Here is an 18,901-nt window from a genome sequence, read left to right as displayed (position 1 = left end):
GTTTTTCTTTCAGCTGGTGGCTAGTATTTTTAGTGCTCTCCATTTTTCCAATCTTTGGAGATTGCCGCCTGCTTGTCTTTCTTTTCTTCTGCATATACCATATTCACATTCATGGATATTGTCTTGCATATGTATTATGCTGTGTTTAAGATTAATTACTTCTTAAACACCCCAAGACTTTGTACAAAAACTTTGTGGAAATTATACAAGAAAATACAAAAAATTACAGTGATTGGGTGGTGTACCTACTACCTACTCCACTGCAATAAAATAAACTTCTTATTTTAAAATTCAGAGAATAGACAACTTGTTTCTTTCTCAGAATTCACAAGATACAAAAATTAAAGAGCCATGACTCCGCCTATTTATAGGGCCTAGATATAAATAAAATTCTGATGGTAATATAAACAAAATATACATTAAACATCAATTCTGATGGTAATGACATTCAATGCATGCTTAAGTGTCCTCATTCATGAATTGTGCCGAACGAGAGAGTAGGTATGATCTTAGAGTTTAATGGAGTAAACCAGGACTCGGAAAGATACATGACATCATCACCGATTCACCGGAGTACAACTGTCTTAGCTATTTGAATTTCTTGAACGTATTCCAAATTAAGAGTTGGGTTTGAATTCAAATACAGATTCGTCGAGGATTTGGACAAGTACTCACCAGAAAATCAGTTGAAGAAGATGATGCTCTTGCCGTTGATTTAGACCTGTTTTAGTGTTTGTGTAGGATTTGAAGCTAACAGCGAGAAAGAATAATACACCCCTCACCTGTTTGTCAAAACGCCACAGAGAGGAGAGAATTCTTGCACCATCTTTCAGCTGCTTGTTCTTCAACTCCCCCATCACCAGCTCGAAACCACCAACAACCCACCCATCACACAGGCATAGGATGATGGAACTAGTGATGAATTCCACTATTAACTGGGAAAAACAATCTTACCCAGTGTATCAAGATTTTCTAGCTCTTCCTTTCTTTGCTATCTTCTTCCCTTCGGTCAGATTTTTTCTTGATAGACTCATCTTTGAGAAATTAGCAAGGCGGGTTATTCTTGGAGCGGGGTTTCAGAAGATTGATATTGAAAAGGATGATGACAGGAGAAAAAAGGTTTACAAATTTAAGGAGTCAGCATGGAAATTGGTTTATTATCTTTCAGCAGAGTTTCTTGCTTTAGCTGTTACCTATAATGAGCCATGGTTTTTGAACACTCGCAAGTTTTGGGTAGGACCTGGGGAGAATCAAATCTGGCCTGATCTGATGTTAAAACTGAAACTAAAAGGTTATACATGTATGCTGGAGGGTTTTATTCATACTCGATATTTGCTTTGATATTCTGGGAAACAAGGCGTAAAGACTTCAGCGTAACTATGGTTCATCATGTTGCAACACTCATTCTTATTGTGTTATCTTACATTCTCGGGTTTGCTCGTGTTGGTTCGGTTGTTTTAGCTCTTCATGATGGGAGTGATGTGTTTTTGGAAGTTGCCAAAATGTCCAAATACGGTGGCTTTGATAAGATGGCTGACGCTGCATTCCGTTTGTTTGCGTTTTCATGGGTGGCACTTCGCATTCTTTTTTATCCATTATGGATCCTTAGAAGTACAAGTTATGAAGTTCTCCAGATGTTTGATCATGATAAGCACCCAGTGGAAGGACCCATCTATTATTATGTATTCAATACGCTTCTTTTCTGCTTATATGTTCTTCATATCTATTCGGGGGTGTTGATATCCCAGATGGCTGTGGCACAATATAAGGCAAAAGGCCGGGTAAGTGATGATGTTCGGTCAGATTCAGAAGGTGAAGAAGATGAGCATGAAGATTAATCCCAGAATCGAGATTGACAAGCTACAGGCATTTGACAATTGAAAATTTCTTGCATATAGAACAAAGCAGACTAATTTCCACAAAACAACTAACTCATAACTGGAAAGGATTAGTAATTACAGGTTTGATATATACCAAGTGAAACAGATAGCAACAAGCAGAGGTATTTTATTCGCAGTACTTACTTCTTATGTTTGGCCATTACTACAGTCTTAGTTTATCTGCTGTTGTTCATTCACAACCAATACTGTAGATATAAGAAATTTGAAGATATATATAATGTTAATCGAATTAGGTCAGTCAAACATTGTGTCTTATTGTGCAGGACATGAGTTCTAATGTCATGATCTTTTTTGTGACTGCCAAATTTGGCATATCTGACAACTGCATAATCCGAACTAGCTTAGCCTGTGAGCAACATGCGTGCTGCCAAGCAGGGTCATAGGCTGCTGGTTTAATCTAGCTTAGTGAACCATGTTGAAGTGGTATTGTAAGGCCAGATTAATTTGTAAGCTTGTGAAAAGGTCTTGCATTAATGCTAAGAAACTAAACGCTAGCTATCAGGTTTTGTACACAAGTTTTTGACATGGTAGTAGTTCCAATTGATCTAGATTGCTGGTAGGTAACCATAAAACATGAACAAACTAAACATCTAGTAAATATAATACACTGTCATGATTTTGATCTTAGAAAATCGCTATTACAACTTCAAGCCTCTGGAATGCATTTTTCTTCTAGCCACACCCGAATGTTAAAATCCACCCATATACTCGAAGATACTTGCACGAGACTGTTCATTGATTCATGCAGAGAGACAGTTGAAAATGGTGCTCTCACTCAGACCCCCAGGAACCAAAAACTTCTTTTCAATCCTATACCCGAGCTGTTGATGATTAGATGGGGACGAACACGTTGTCTTCGCCTTATTCTCCATCTTCTCAAATCTTTTGGAGATCGCGGCTGCCTGTCTCTCTCTTCTTCTACATCTAACATACTCTTCCGAGATGTAAACATCCATGCTTCAGTACAATTAGATGATACTACTTGTGTGTACTTTGGTTGCCAAACTTACTGAGACTAAAGCAAATGAAATTTTTTGTGTTGCTATGTTGAATCTGAAGAGTGCTGAAAGTATATATAGAAAACGTCTAGAGAGATTCTATGGGCATCAGACCCATGTTTTGCTAGATTAAAGTTAAGGAGGAAAAAGCCAAGCTTTTCAGTTTTGAATCTGAAAACTTTCACCAGGTGTCTGCCATTTCAGGTTTCGAAACTGGTTTAGGACATGTCTGTGGGTTCAACTGATTGACCTATATTTTTGTATGCATCTACCAGTAACTCATGCAAAGCAGCTAGTCTGACAAAAGAGTAGAGAATCCTGAGTTTTTGAATATTTTGCTCCATTTCAGCACATGAATGCCACTGTGCGCATTCACCTGATATTGTGATTGATGTCATGGATTAGTAGCAAAAAGACCATGAAGAACACTGAGCATGAGTTAGGTACCCCATCATATAGAGCTCAATTATACATTGATTTTTGATTGCTGAGTGTATAATCGTCAAATCATATCAAAAATCATGCTTGTTTGTCTTCATTAAATGTGGCCGAGGATAGATCATAGGTTGTGTGGCAAGAGTTTGCTCGGGCTAATCGAATCAGAACTCACCAAAATTGCAACCTGATAAGGTTTATAAAATATAAGGACACATAATATTTTTGAGAGTAGTCTCATCATAACAGTGGTTAGTCACCAAAATTGCAACCTTTTCTTCTGCATGTAACATACTCTTCTGAGATATGAACGTCCATGATATTTTCTTGCCCAAACTAGTAAGACTAGTATAAAAACCGAGTAATTTGTAATTAAACAAGAGAACCAACCAAATAATAATAATTGTAATTTCTATATCTCAAATAAGACAACCTATTTAAATAGGCAAAAAGCATAGAGGAATCCTACTAAACCTCTGAAAACATTTTCTTAATGGAATTTGATTTTTGAGTAGGAAAAATTCTTATTATAAACTTTTGAAAGTAAACCTTCCCTGGTAACAGGTATTCATTCCTATTCCAAGTTTCTAACCAAGAAGAGGTTTTTGAAATAACCTGAAATAGAGTTGAGAGTATTATGTTTGTCTGCAGATTTTCACAAGTGTCAAGCCATTGTTTCGTAGGTCTTTTCATGACCTTGGGGCTTGGTACTCTTCTCAAAGACCTCATTCATAGTACAGAATATTTTTTCCAAGTTTCTTATAAATGTGGGTGGTTCCATTTGAGCACATGAATGATAGTGCAACCAAGTATGGTTACATAGAATAAAGCGGCCAACAGTTTGAGCTCATAAATAGCATTTCAAAGCCAGACATTAAACACAAACTACGCTGCATGTGTATAAGATTAGGAAACACCAGGCAATGAGATTGATGTCATGGAGCAGCAAAAAGTTCAAGTGAGATCTCCGGGTGTATATATATGTGACATCGAGCAGCAAAAAGTTCAACAGTAGAACACAATTGAGGTTTGGTTGCATGAAATTTCCGGGTGTAAATATGTATATTTGTTTTCTATTTAAACGATCCATATTCTATATCTAACATGTTTTAACCTTATCCACAAAAATATACAGTTATGAGAATTATTTTCTTGAACATTATGGCAGTCAGAGGCGGAGCTAGTGTAGGGCAAGGATGTGCACTCCAAGTCTAGAATTTCAAATATTTTGAGCTCCCAAGTTTGTTTTTACTCTTTTGCACCTCCTAATAACTACTTTGCTTCCTCTTATTGAAGTTTCTAGCTCCGTCCCTATGGCAGTGTAGGTTTTGGATCATAAATAGCTTACTTTGGGTTGTGGACAAATTTTGGAAGATCTAACAGAAATTATTATTATCTTTTTTAATAAAAGAGGAAAACCTCCAAACAATTCATTAGTATAGTTAGATTTTATAAATCTGAAAACATTACTATGATATCTTCACCAATTCTTGATTAACCATCCTAAGTTACTAACCATAAATAAGATTTCCAAAAAAGCTAAACCACATCATGGAACCTATAACCAATTTTGAAGCAAAACTAATTCGTGCCACTGCACAAACCAGAAATTCCATCAGATCCAATTCGGTATTAAACCTTGGCGACATTAACTAAAGTTTCCGAAGTAAGCAACTGGGCTAATCTTTGAGTGACGAATGCTCTGTCAATGGCCACCATGTAGATATATACAAAGCTTTGAGTGATTCTTGGAGCCACAACGTCATAGGATGCCCCGTCCACGCTGTCGGCCACTTTATACAATCCCGCGTACAAATCGGGTTCGCTGCGATCATGGATAAATATTTTGCTTTGCTTTTTCCGCTTGATATCCCCGTAACCAATCACAGTTGGTAGTATGTCAACACAACCAAAAAAGAAAAAAAGTGTCAAGATTAGCGAAGGGGGCATGTTGTGATGTCATTAATGTATCTGATTGACGTGAATACCACTAATATATACTTCTAGTGGTGTTCGATTTTAAAGCCACTGCTGTTCTTCCATCACATATTAAGAGCAGGATTTAAAGTTAATCTTTTAAACTTAACAGCCCGTTTCATTTGGGAGTAATTTTTTGATTTTTAGAAGTCAAAAAACAATAAGTTAATTTGTGTCTAAAATTTTAGAACGATTTTTAGAAACAAAAAGAAAAAACGATTTTTTATGAAGGAAAATATTTTTGCTTCTGATTTTTGCTTCTGGTATCCAAATATGCTATAAGAGTTCGCTTTTCCATTAATTTGCATCTAAGTTGTATATCCATCAACTAACTGTTGTTTCTTAAACAAAGATTAAGAAAGTTAGGACAAATTATAGTACAAATTAGTAGATTCTTGAATCTTAATTTTGATTTGAAACAAATTTTCTATTTATTATGGGATGTAAAGAGAAAAGGAATACTAGCCAACTAATGTACTCAATCAAGGACCAGCAAATCATGACCGCATTTCTCATCATCATTATAGAATTTAAAGTTGCGAAATTATGTTTTTGTAGCTGGACCTATTGTCAATATGTCATGCATCACTCGCTGTATGTTTGGCCAACCAAAAACCTACCATTATTTCGTTTTCATTGGGACCAACTTGGTTTTGTTTATGTCGATAGATACCGTAATGCCGTAATGTAATGGGAATCAATTATTCCCTAGTTACGGATAAACACCATTGTGTACTGCAAAGTCGGGTCCAAAGTTTTATAAGATGGGAGACAGTATCAAAAACAGAGTTTTTGTTTTCTTGGTGTTGCATTCACAGTCATCAAGTTGAAATATCAATTTATATTGTAGTATTTTTTAAAATATTTACCTTATGATTACTATTTCTGGGAATGTTATAAATATTCTCCATTTTTGTTAACCTTGCACAAATATCTCTGAGGGTAAAAAATAATTTTTTTGGAGTCAACTTGAGAAAGTTGCTTCCACTTTTTGGAAGCAACTTGTATAAAGTTGCGCCACTTCTGGAAGCAACTAGTGCTAGTTGCGTCCACTTCTGGAAGCAACTTGTGCTAGTTGCTTCCACTTTTCAAAAGGTAGGGGTATTTTTAAGGGACGAATTTTTAGGGGTATTTAAATAATGTTCCCTTACTATTTTGGTTTGGATGAACTGAAACACAATCGGTGTCAGAGGTTTGGATGAACTGAAACACAATCGGTGTCAGAAGATTTTAAGAGTTTGATTGCAGATGGTGGTAATAATTCTATCCACTCTTCGAAGAAAGAGTTTTTAAATAATGGTGGTAATATTTTAAGGGACGAATTTTTAGGGGTATTTAAATAATTTTCCCTTACTATTTTGGTTTGAATGAACTGAAACACAATCGGTGTCAGAGGTTTGGATGAACTGAAACACAATCGATGTCAGAAGATTTTAAGAGTTTGATTGCAGATGGTGGTAATAATTCTATCCACTCTTCGAAGAAAGAGTTTTTAAATAATGGTGGTAATATTTTAAGGGACGAATTTTTAGGGGTATTTAAATAATGTTCCCTTACTATTTTGGTTTGGATGAACTGAAACACAATCGGTGTCAGAGGTTTGGATGAACTGAAACACAATCGGTGTCAGAAGACTGTCAAAAGAAAAAAAATCACTTGTTGTTAAAGTATGAGTGTTTCAGGGTATAAGAGACCACAATTTTTATCTTTTGTTTTAAATTTAAAGAATTTGAAGCTTGAGAGTTTTGAACTCAGGTCACTGGTATCATCACCCAATGACTTTACCATTGTATTACAGTGACACCGACGTTTGTTTTGTTTTCTGTTAAATTAAAGTAAGCCAGTCTATTTGAGTACACTATATATTTATATTTTTTGCGTAAGAAGATTTCTTTGAAATTTAAATCAAAGTGTTAGTGTTGCAAATATTTTCAGAAGAGAAATCTAAAGCTACGACAACAGAATCTCCTAGAATTATATTAGATTAGGGGTGTAAATTTTGCCCGGCAGCCCGAGACCCAGTACCGTCCGCCCTGTCCCATGACAGCCCATGGGTGACCGTGGCCCTTTACGGGCTGGCCCGACCTAGCCCATTTAAATAAGAGGGAGGACACAGGCCACAATTCAAATTTTCTTGCCCGGCCCAATACCCTCCCTATTATCCCGTCAATGCTACCCGCCAGTGTTATCCATTTACCTAGCCTAAGTGACTGTTCCAATTTTGTTTTATCCTAGAATATACTTGGTACATATACTTAATACAGTCAACCCTCATAGTTTTCATATGTATTTCTTAACTTTTATTCCATAGGAGTCTAATTTTGTTAACTATATAGATAAAAATATTGAGCAAAATTTAAGGCACTTTCCTTTTCTGATGATTCAATTCAGGAAAAATTATAGGAAGTTTGGTTTATCTTATTCCCATCTCAATTCTCGTATTTGATTATTAGTTTTAAGTAAAACTTGTGTATTATTACTACTTTCTTTTTATTTTTAACAATATATATGTATAATATATATTTGTTTGTAATATTCAAGGCCCTCCCGGCCCTACCCGCCCGAGCCCAAATTACAAAACAGGCTTGGGTAGGCCATGGGTACTTACTGTAGATAAATAACCCTGCCCGCCCGGCCCTTTTAATTTCATGGATAAGAGATGTTCCGGCGCGCCCTATACCGTCCCATTTAATAAATAGGCCGGGCTGCCCAGCCCGGCCCAATTTACACCCCTATATTAGATTGTTTAACTAAAAGAGATTCTCCGATAACATTTATTGTATGAACCCTTATTTGTTGAGACATGCTAGACGATATTTAGCTTCTTTGGCAACTAAATCAGCGGAAGTATTCCCTGTTCTATGAATAAAATGATAAGCCAAGAAACTTGTATCTTCAACCATCATCCTTTTTACCAAGTAGTCTCTGAACCTTCCAAGAGATCCTTTTCACCTAGTAGTTTCTGAACCTGCCAAGAGATAGAAGAATTCTTCTTATTCAGATAATCCATCACATTTTTGAGGTTCCCTTCTAGTGAGAAATTTTTTAATGCCTTCTCTAGCACTCATTTCAGAGCTACAAAAACAGCTTCTATCAAAGTTAGGTCCATTTCTTTGCCATAGTTGACTGAGAAGCCGCTTATACCATCTTTTAAGCGATGTTCAATTTTGCCTTGACCGAGTGATTACACACTGATTACTTTGGTGGCTTATGCCTCTTCAACCAAAGTAGCCCATCCATTTTCTCCTCTTGCTCCGTGAAACCTTGCAACATTTTGAATAACCATCCGTACCCAGTATTTGTATCACTAGATATCCAAGCCATATCATTAAACTATGGATACAGTCATTGAACTCTAACATTGAAATCCTTAAGGGTATCATGCCACCAATCTTCTCATCTTCACTAAGTATTGTATTAAAATCTCTCATTAGTAGCCAAAGTTTATTTAAAGAACTCAAATCAATCATCTCACTCCATAACTCTCTTTCATTAGTTGCCAAAGAAGCATCATGAACACCAATTATCTAAAATCCACCACTTCCACAGTAATAACTTGATCTGTAATGGAAATAATGTTTGGAGGACTAATAGAGGAACTCCACAAAATCCATATATTACCTATGTTAAGCTCATTAGAATTATGTATCACCTCATTATGCATTCCAGGAAGCTCTTCATTTATTTATTTTTGCAAAAATCAGAAGAATATCTCACTTTAGGCTCTGCAAGAATAACTATAGAATGACAAAAAGAATGAACTAAACTCCTAAGTTTTTCTTTGGCCTTGATTCTCGTACGACCTCTGACATTCCAATATACTATTCCCATTTAGAAGATTGAGATTGAGAAGAAGAATTTCTTCTCAGATTCCCGTTTTTACTAGAATTGATAACCAAGTTAGCTGCTTGTTTCCTTGTGGTAATTATGCTTACTGGTTTATCATCTTTTTCTTTCTTTAATACTTCAACTACATCTGTACCACATTTTCCAACTGGAGGAACGATATTTATAACTGATTTTAACAGAAGGTGAACTAGCAACTGTATGTAGAACTTTGTCAACTGATAAAATTGAGAATTCCTCATGAGAACTGAAAATATCCTCATTCATATTTTGAAGCACATGGAACTTAACAGTTGAACCTCCAACTTGCTGACTTGGAGAATTACTTAAGTTATCCTACTGGACTGGACGAACTATAGCATCCACAACCTCGTCATCGTTGTCTGATGGGATTTTAATTTATACCGCAAGTGCACGGCTGTCTATTGGACATTATACAAATGCGAGTTCGTTCCACAGGGACTAAATTTGTGTTACTTTCAATTTCTAATAAATAGTAAGCTAAAAAGATTAAATAGTAAAATATCAACTAACGCTAATAAAATTTATAAACCAAATTGAATGAAACTAGAGTTTTAGGATTCCACCTGATTAATTATGTAAAACACCCAAACAATCTTCAACAAATATCCATTTTTATAACTCAAGACTATCGAGACCCAACTGATACATCTCGGAAGATATAACTTTTGAAACAAATAGTACAACTTTTGTTGTAACCCAAAACATTATAATCTCCTTCGCTTATAAAAGATCAACAACCGAAGGCTATTCAAAACAAATAAAGAACGAAGCTCATATAGAAGAGAGATTAATAAAACAATTATTGCTCAAAAGAATATTTTATTAAAAGATTACCTGAATATTGTACATAATAACCCGGCTTCTTCCTCAACCCCGGTGGAGAAATTACTCCATTATTACACAAGAAAATTAAACGAATGAAATAAAAAACTCTATTATTTTGTTCAGACTACGGACTCCCTTTTTCCTTGTATGCACAACGTATTTATAGCTTCCAAAGGAAAACAATTTCCTTTTCTATTTCTCACTACCACATCATCACCCAATGAGAATGTCAATACGATGCAAATCCCTCCAATAAGATATTTCCACGCGTCAAATAGTATAATTCTCATGCAGTTATATTTGGGAATTATTTATTCTTTATTAACTCCAACCATAAAGAATATTATTCTTTCCATACTCTTCATATATTTAATTCACTTTAATTACTCCATGAAGATTTCTTACCAACACTTTTATTTCTTCATTATAGTAAAATATCTTTTTAATATCTTGTAAACTAGAAAATGACCCGTGCCGTAACGGCCCGGGGATTGGGTCTTGTTCTATAACACGGGTTTTTATTTGCTGCCGGTATTAGTGAACATAAGTTACATACCCATTGTATGAGTATATATTTATTTTTACACTGGTGTTACGTATTTTTCTTCTCGTACCCGGTCGCAGCCACATTTTTTTTTCTTGTTGATTATACAACACATGGTTTCTTCTCGTTGATTATAGTACAGTTGATAATTCAGATGAACCATCAATATTTGGTCTTTCGCATTGATTCTGACCAAAGCGTGTAAAATGGTTAGATAGAATGTTATTGTGCGCACTTCAAAACCCCAAACCTAAGCACAACTTTTACTTAGTTGCTACTGAAGTACTAACAATTCAATATTTAGCCGGAACAAATGTATCAGGAAGATTGTTAGTTTGATGCTCAAAGAGATGTATTTCTCTCACTAAGCTTTTGCACTATTCTTTTTTTAATGTAGCCTATCCACGCACTTACAACTGTGAATTCTTTCGGTGGCAAATTTCATAGCTTACTAAACACGTCTATAATCGCAAACTTGGCAGACTACGGTGTCACCCTCCAGTCTTCTTTTAAATGCCGAGGTTTATTTTTCCTTTCACTTTCTCCTCCACTCTTCTTGATTTTAGGTTATCTCTTCTGTCTACTATTATCATTGCCAATACTTCCTGTTGCTCCCCTCAGTTTCTTTCCATGGTTCCTATCCAATTTTCGGACATGCTATAGATTATCCATTTACCCAGACGATGTGTTACCCTCAGCAACACGGACATTTGCTTAAGATTGTTGAAAAAATTAAAATTTAAGAAAGATGAGATCAACTGGAAAAAAAACTTCTACAGCCGGCACGTAGTTTTTCTTTTTTTTTTTTGGCAGAACTCAAAGAGATTTTATTAATCAAAAAGAAAAGAAAAAGCAGAAAGGAGGGGGACATAAAGCCAAACCTCTAGAAAAAGGAAAGAAGATAATACGCACATAATTAAAAGGAAGAAAATAAAAAGAAAAATGATAAGAAGGGTTACTTCTGGGACATTGGCAGCAAGATTGTTTAAAACATCTCTTCTCGAGACATCCAGCTGAGCTCTTCTTCAGGTGATACTTCTGGGACTGCATAGAGTATATAATACATGGTGATCAAATAATGAGTCCATGTGCATAAAAATGATTTGAGAACTTCAAGAAATTTTTTGAAAAATGGCGGCGTATACCTTATCAAGGGAATACTTATACTCGCAACAGTATGGATTAGTCAGATTGCTAACTGAAAAAGGATAAAAGCAATAAAATTTCAAAGAAAATCGAACAGGCGAAACTACAAAATGCAGGTACATTACTAAATTTGCATAAGCACGTTGGCTCGTAATATGACTTATTGATGAGTAAAGCTGTAGTGCTAACAGAAACTGTCAAATGTGGATAGGATACTACACATGAATATAATTAGCCGAACACTGTTAGGAAACCAAGTTCCAAATTCGACCCACATAAATATGCAACGTACTACTCTATAAATTTCACAATAGCTTAGCATAAAAATAATCGCATCATGAATGCATATTAGTAACAGCTACGTAACCACATTATGATTTGCAGAAACTTAACTTTGCAAACTATAAGCATCTAATAAAAATGATTTACGCACCTTACCCACATATGTATTCTATAAGTTATCAGTTTCACATGATTTCCCATCGCATGTATTATGATTAACATCTTAAGTACTACAGGAAATAGTGGCAGCACGTTATTGTATACCAGTATACGCATTAATTATTTAGCAGTTCAATCATTTCATGTAATACTGTAGGGAACTGTGGCATCACGATGTTGCCTTCATTGGCTCTCTACTTCAAATAATTCAACTGAATTAATCAAAAGATATCAGGATTGCAAACTCCATTTTTGGTAAGTTGTGTGAAAAGTAGTAGCTAGTTACAATTAAAAAAAAATCGGGTGATCAGTTCAACGACTGTAATAACGAAATATCGGGTTGATCCTGAAGTCCCTATAATACGTAAGGTAATTTTCAAGGTTGGACTCCATATACTTTCAAGGAATCCCAAGCATAGGATTCGAAATAGATATCCGAAAGAAGAGATCAATAATGTTACCTAGTGCGGATCCGCAGCACAAAACTTACAATTGGTTGTAAACATAAAACTGAAAGATAAAGCAACGTCGAAGGAAAATTATAAAGAAATGAATAATGAAACCTGAGAAATGCAGTTTCTTTCCTCGATCGATTATTGGATGCCATTAAAACGTCATATGTAAATGCCACCTTTAGATTTTGCAAAACTTCAAACTGTTTCTGACACCTGAAGTAATAAATAAAGGTAACCAGCACAGGTCTATGAATTACGAAACAGTCTTTATTCCACCCAAGTTTCCCTTGCTTTATCGACAAATTGAAGAGGATAAGCCTACATATGCAATCAGAATGTTGCAATGCAATAATAAAGAAAAATATCTGCTGCATTCAATCTTTAGCTTTTAGACTGTTGGCAAATTCACAAAAATCAGAACATAGTGATGCACGGTTACATGCTGAAAACTGATTAAAGGAAACAAAAATAAGATTAGACACTCAAGATGAGCAGGAAATGGGTATTCAATACCAAGTCTAGAAAATATATGTTCTCCGATAGGTAGAGATCTTGAATTAGCTCATTTAGTTACAATTCTAGCAAAGTTGAGAAAGCTTCAAGAATTTCTGGCTTCTCGTCACCTTCTTAACCAAAATCAACATTTTCTAGGATATCACTGACCTTTTTCAGCTTCTTCCCAATGCCTTCTTATCATATTTTACTGGACTGAAGCACAAAAAAGTAAATACACATTGTAAGCATAAGTAGGAAAGTTTGTGATACTGCAAAACCAATAGGAATGTAACAAAGGCTACCTTCCAACAATGAACTTTAGTTTTATGTTGCTGTTTTATCGATGTTTTAAAACCAATTGAGCTACCTAGATCCCAGCATCCAAGTTCATCTCTCCACCTGTTTTGTCAATGTTTTACCTCAAATTCTAATTGTAACATTATAACTCAAAAGGATTTCCCAAGACAAATTTGAGACGTGCTCAGACCTTTCCAAAAAGATCATCAAATAAGAGACTAAAATATCCCAATCATACATAGCAGGAAAATTCGAAATTAGATAACCGTTTCAGTAAACTTTGAGGAAATTACCATCCACGCAAGCCAATATCTTTCCAAGATCACTGGTAGGAGTAACCAAAACACGAACACATTTACCAGCCATTGTTAGAATTCCAAGCGTGTTCTCAGGATTAGACTGCACAACAACCATAAACTTTGCAATTTCAGATCATAAAGCTAACACACCCTAAGTTTTAATTTCCTAAACCAATTTTTCATAAAATTCACTAAAGAGATTATAAATTTGAAATTTTGAATCATACCCTAAGATTCTAAGCAATGTGTTAAACAAAGCTTTCCAAGTTATTCCCAACTCAACAGTGCACAAACCAATCACTTCAATAAGCAAATCTAGCTGCAATTCATGAAACCCAATTTCACACACTAAAAGTACCAAATATACCAAAAAAGAAAAAAGAAAAGAAAAAGAAAAAAAAAAGGTAATGAGTGAGAGGAAGCCACGCATGCCTGTAAGAGAAAGGAGAACGACAACAATACCAACAATTATTTTCGTGGAGCTGAATGATGTGCTTCAAGTGGGAATGGAAGATTACACATGGAGAAGTTTATATACTCGAACGCCTGATGAAGGCATGAAGCGTTTCAGAAACCATAGGCGTTTTCTATGAATGAGGAGGAATAATGGGTTTGTTAATGCCTTTTGTTTGGTAAAATGGTGATTTTGTTTGGTAACGGAAATTTAATGCCATTGAATGGGGAGATTCAGGGGCGTTGGATGAGGGCTTCCAAAGGAGATGTGTTCTCGGCGGAGATTTATCTTTTGCACTTTGAGTCAATTTGAAATTTCGTTGATCGCTTAAAAAATCCAGTTCAAGACCATTGGATGAGACAAAAACCATTTGTTTTTGTAAGATAGATGATGTCGATATAATGGGCTCCACACTTTCCACACTCCCATATCCAAATAATTGGACCAAATGAAATAATTCTTCATTTTCTTCCTTTTGGGCCTAGCCCATTAAATTATAAGTCACTTCATTTCCTCTATTTTACGAGCGGAATTTCACATTTTAGTCCATCGAGCTTTATTTCCCAAAAACACCTATAAAAACACAAAATAGCAAAATAAGCACAAAAATGGGTACTAACTAGGGGTGTCAACGGGTCCGGGTCCTCCCGGGTATCACTAGACCCGGACACGGACCCTACTTATAAAGGTCGGATCCGGGTCCGGTTCCTACACTTGTGGACCCAGAACCGGACCCGTTTAAATACCCGGGTACCCGCCGGTCCCGGGTACCCATTGGGTCTTAAGAAAACTATTAAAAGAACCTCAAAAACTTAATATTTGTCTCTTTTTGGCTTGGATTTAAATAACTTTTATAGCATTTTTTATTATTTCTTATTAATGTACTAAATAAAGATTAAATATAAGAGAAAAATTTAAAACGAGTAAAATATCAAAGTTAAAACTAGCAAAAACATGAATAAAAGTATGAATAAAAGGGTACCCGATACCCGCGGGTACGCAACGGGTATTACCCGTTTGGACCCGTTTAGATTCGGGTCCAATCGAATAATTACCCGTCGGGTCCTAAGTTGCTAATGTGTCCAACTTTAGGACCCGGAACCGGACCCAAGTCTACCGGATCCGGTTCCAGTTCCGGGTAATGGGTACCCATTGACAGCCCTAGTACTAACAATATAGAAAATCTCAAGATTGTTTTCTCCTTGCTCAGACAGCATCAGCTTTTTGCAAAAATGTCCCAATGCAGCTTTGGTTAATCCTCATTGGAGTATCTGGGTCACATTATTACACCTGAAGGAGTTTGTGCTGATCCTAGTAAGATTTCCTGCATGCAATCTTGGCCATTACCTAAAACAATAAAAAAAGTTGAGAGGGTTTTTGGGACTCACTAGATACTACAGAAAATTTGTGAAGGGGTATGGTTCCATCAACAAACCATTAACTGACCTACTTAAAAAGAATTCTTTCCTATGGAATCCAGCTGCTACAACTGCTTTTGAGAATCTCAAACAGGCCATGAGCAACACTCCTATTATGGCACTTCCTGATTTCACTAAGCAATTTGTGGTGGAAAGTGATGCCAGTGACTTATGCATTGGTGCAGTTTTACTTCAAGAGGGCAAGCTTATTGCTTACTTCAGCAAACCATTAGGCCCCAGAGCAAGAACTCTTTCCACTTATGAAAAGGAGTTTCTAGCCATTGTCTTAGCTGTTCAAAGGTGGAGGTGTTATTTACAAGGAAACAAGTTCATCATAAAGACTGACCACCAGAGTATCCAATATTTTATTCAACAAAAAATCACTACTACTTTACAACAAAGGTGGCTGATCAAACTTTTTGGTTTTGATTATGAGATACAATATAAAAAAAGTGCTGAAAATATAGTTGTTGATGCACTTTCTAGAAGACCACATGACTCAGCAACTTGTCACTCTTTATCTGTCTCTACTCCATCTTGGGTGCAGGAGGTTCTCCATAGCTATGCACATGATCCAAAATCAGACACCCGCATTTCTCATCTACTTCTTCATGCTGATAGTGTGTCATATTTCACCTACAAGGAAGGAATTCTGAGGTACAAAAATAGGCTTTACATTGGTACTGGAGGTAATGTCAGGCACAATCTTTTACAGTCATTCCATGCTTCTTCTGTGGGTGGTCATTCTGGCATGCAAGCCACTTATGCTAGAGCTAGGAGCCATTTTTACTGGCCAGGTATGTTGAAGGATATTCTACTCTTGGTGTCCCATTGTGACATTTGTCAAAGAAATAAAAGTGATCATACCAATGCTGCTGGGTTGCTCCAACCATTACCTATTCCTGATCAAGCATGGCAACATATTACTATGGATTTTATTGATGGCCTACCTATCAGCAACAGAAAGAGCGTCATTCTAGTCATTGTAGATAGGCTTACAAAGTATGCACACTTTATTGCTCTGCAACACCCTTATACAACTGCTTTTGTGGCTCAAGCATTTCTCAATAATGTTTTCAAGCTGCATGGATTTCCCTCCTCTATTGTGTCTGACAAAGACAAGGTCTTCACAAGTCATTTTTGTCAAGATTTGTTCCAAGCCTTGGGAACTCAATTGAACTTGAGCACTGCTTATCACCCCCAAACTTATAGGCAAACTGAAAGGGTGAATGCATGCCTAGAGAATTACCTGAGATGCCTCACTGTCCATAAACCAAGCAAATTGAGTCAATGGATATCTTTAGCTGAATGGTGGTACAACACAAGCTTTCACAGAGGGTTGCATATGTCACCATTTCAAGCCTTATATGGCTATGTTCCTCCGCACATGGCTTTCCCTACTTCTGCCACAACTTCTGTAGCTGCAGTGGAAACTTACCTCAAGGAGAGAGCATCTATGCTAGACCTCATCAAAGAATCTCTCCAGAAGGCTCAGGAAAGAATGAAGTTATATTATGATGCTTCTAGGGTTGAACGAACTTTTGCAGTGGGAGACTTGGTATACTTGAGACTTCAACCTTACAGACAAGCCTTTGTTGCTTTGAGAAAGAATTTCAAGCTCTCAGCTAAGTTTTATGGTCCATTTCCAATTTTGCAAAGTGTGGGACAAGTAGCTTACAGATTATAATTGCCTTCTAACTCTCACATCCACCCAGTGTTCCATGTTTCTCAGTTAAAGAAACACATTGGCTTAAGGTAAACATCTTCTCCTACCTTGCCTGTTGTAGATCTTACAGGAGACATCATCATGCTGCCAGAAAAGGTGCTACAACACATAACTGTGCTTCTAGGAAAAAAGCCAGTACGCCAGGTGCTCATCCAATGGACCAATTCTTCTCCTGAAGACGCAACTTGGGAGGCCATTGCGAATATTAAATCCCACTACCCACGGTTTGTCCTTGAGGACAAGGATCCTTCTCGGGGGGCAATGTTGCATTCTTTCTGCAGTAAGGGCTTCCATGTTGTTCTTCCTGTAACAACTACCTGGGTGTGTTTAACTTATCTATCATTGGTTGATATTGTTCGTTTGATGAAGGACACGTGATCTTCATCCATTGAGTAGGGTTAGGTCTAATTATTGGTCATTTAAGCTATAAAAGAACTTTTTGTTGAATCTATCTGAAAGTTAATGAAACAAACATCATTTGGTTGCGCATATTTGCATAGAACTTTGGACTGAATCTTCGATTCATGAGGTGTTCAACACCAAACTATCCCATTTCTTATCAATCTGTTTGCCTAACTGTTGTGTTATCACAACAGTTAGGTCCATTTCTTTGTTATAGTTGATTGAGAAGCCGAGTATAGCATCTTTTAAGTGCTATTTAAATTTTCCTTGACCAGAGTGATTACGCACTGATTTCTTCAGTGGATTCTACCTTTTCAGCCGAAGTAGCCCGTCAATTGCCTCTTCCTTGAAACCTTGCATCATTTCAAATAACTATCACATAGCCAGTATTTGTATCACTAAATATCCAAGCCCTATCCAAATTTATATTTATACTTTCGCGTAAAGGTCCCAACCATTGTCTATTACGTAAAGGCAAAGAAACACTTGGAATAATCATATATTCACTCACACTAACAACAATCCTAGTAGGAATCCAGAACTTAATATACCTCTGAATTTGAATGGAAAAATTAATATTATTATTAGTTTCATTGGATAACACCTTATTACTTTATTACATCCCTCTTTCCATATAAACCAAACTTTAGTTTCTGCTATTGCTAAAGACAAGCTAGTATCATCCCTGAATTGTTGCTGTTTATTTCTAAAGGCAAGCTAGCATCATCCCTGGATCATTAATTATAATTATCTAAAAAGGAATCACTACTATACACATTCATAACATTCGGCCTAGGTGGAAGCACCCAAACAGACTATATATATACTTTTGCTTTCTCTCTGGTTTTCTTTTTGAAGATTCTCTTTGACGTGGTATCAGAGAGAAAACTAATCCACATTTTCATTTTCGATTTTTTTTTTTTTGTAGTTCTTCATCATCACGTTTTCTCTTTTCTTCTTTTTCTGTTTCGGACCCTAAACCAGTTAATACTTCTCTCAGTTTCAAACCACTGACTAATCTTACATCTACTAGTAATCTTTATGGAAGCCTCAAATTGCTTCATTACGATGTATTTATAATCTTTTCCAATTTGTTGATGGTGAGTTCCAGCGCCTGCAAAGTATATTCGAAGTTCTGGTGTTGATATTCATGTTACTGATACAAAAATTACGAAAGATCTGTTTGGATACAAAACTTATGTTTTGGACGTTTCGATC

At 36.1% G+C, this 18,901-nt stretch overlaps 1 long non-coding RNA gene and 1 pseudogene across 1 annotated transcript; one reads left to right on the top strand and one right to left on the bottom strand.

Annotated features, from left to right (window-relative positions):
• The first annotated feature begins 315 nt into the window (after nt 1–315).
• Nucleotides 316–2,232, top strand: LOC113274929 (annotated as a pseudogene).
• An 8,310-nt stretch (nt 2,233–10,542) lies between these two features.
• LOC113274928 lies at nt 10,543–14,410 on the bottom strand. The gene is made up of 7 exons (XR_003323322.1): nt 14,146–14,410; nt 13,911–14,002; nt 13,678–13,783; nt 13,390–13,486; nt 12,701–13,300; nt 11,696–11,748; nt 10,543–11,594 (listed from the first exon to the last, which is right to left on the bottom strand). It is a non-coding gene; the product is annotated as an uncharacterized LOC113274928 (long non-coding RNA).
• Nucleotides 14,411–18,901: the final 4,491 nt, after the last annotated feature.

The sequence above is a fragment of the Papaver somniferum genome, chromosome 4, assembly GCF_003573695.1.
Source record: "Papaver somniferum cultivar HN1 chromosome 4, ASM357369v1, whole genome shotgun sequence".
Lineage (NCBI taxonomy): Eukaryota > Viridiplantae > Streptophyta > Magnoliopsida > Ranunculales > Papaveraceae > Papaver > Papaver somniferum.
Note: the sequence above shows the minus strand (reverse complement) of the source record. Positions and strands in the feature narration are given on the sequence as shown.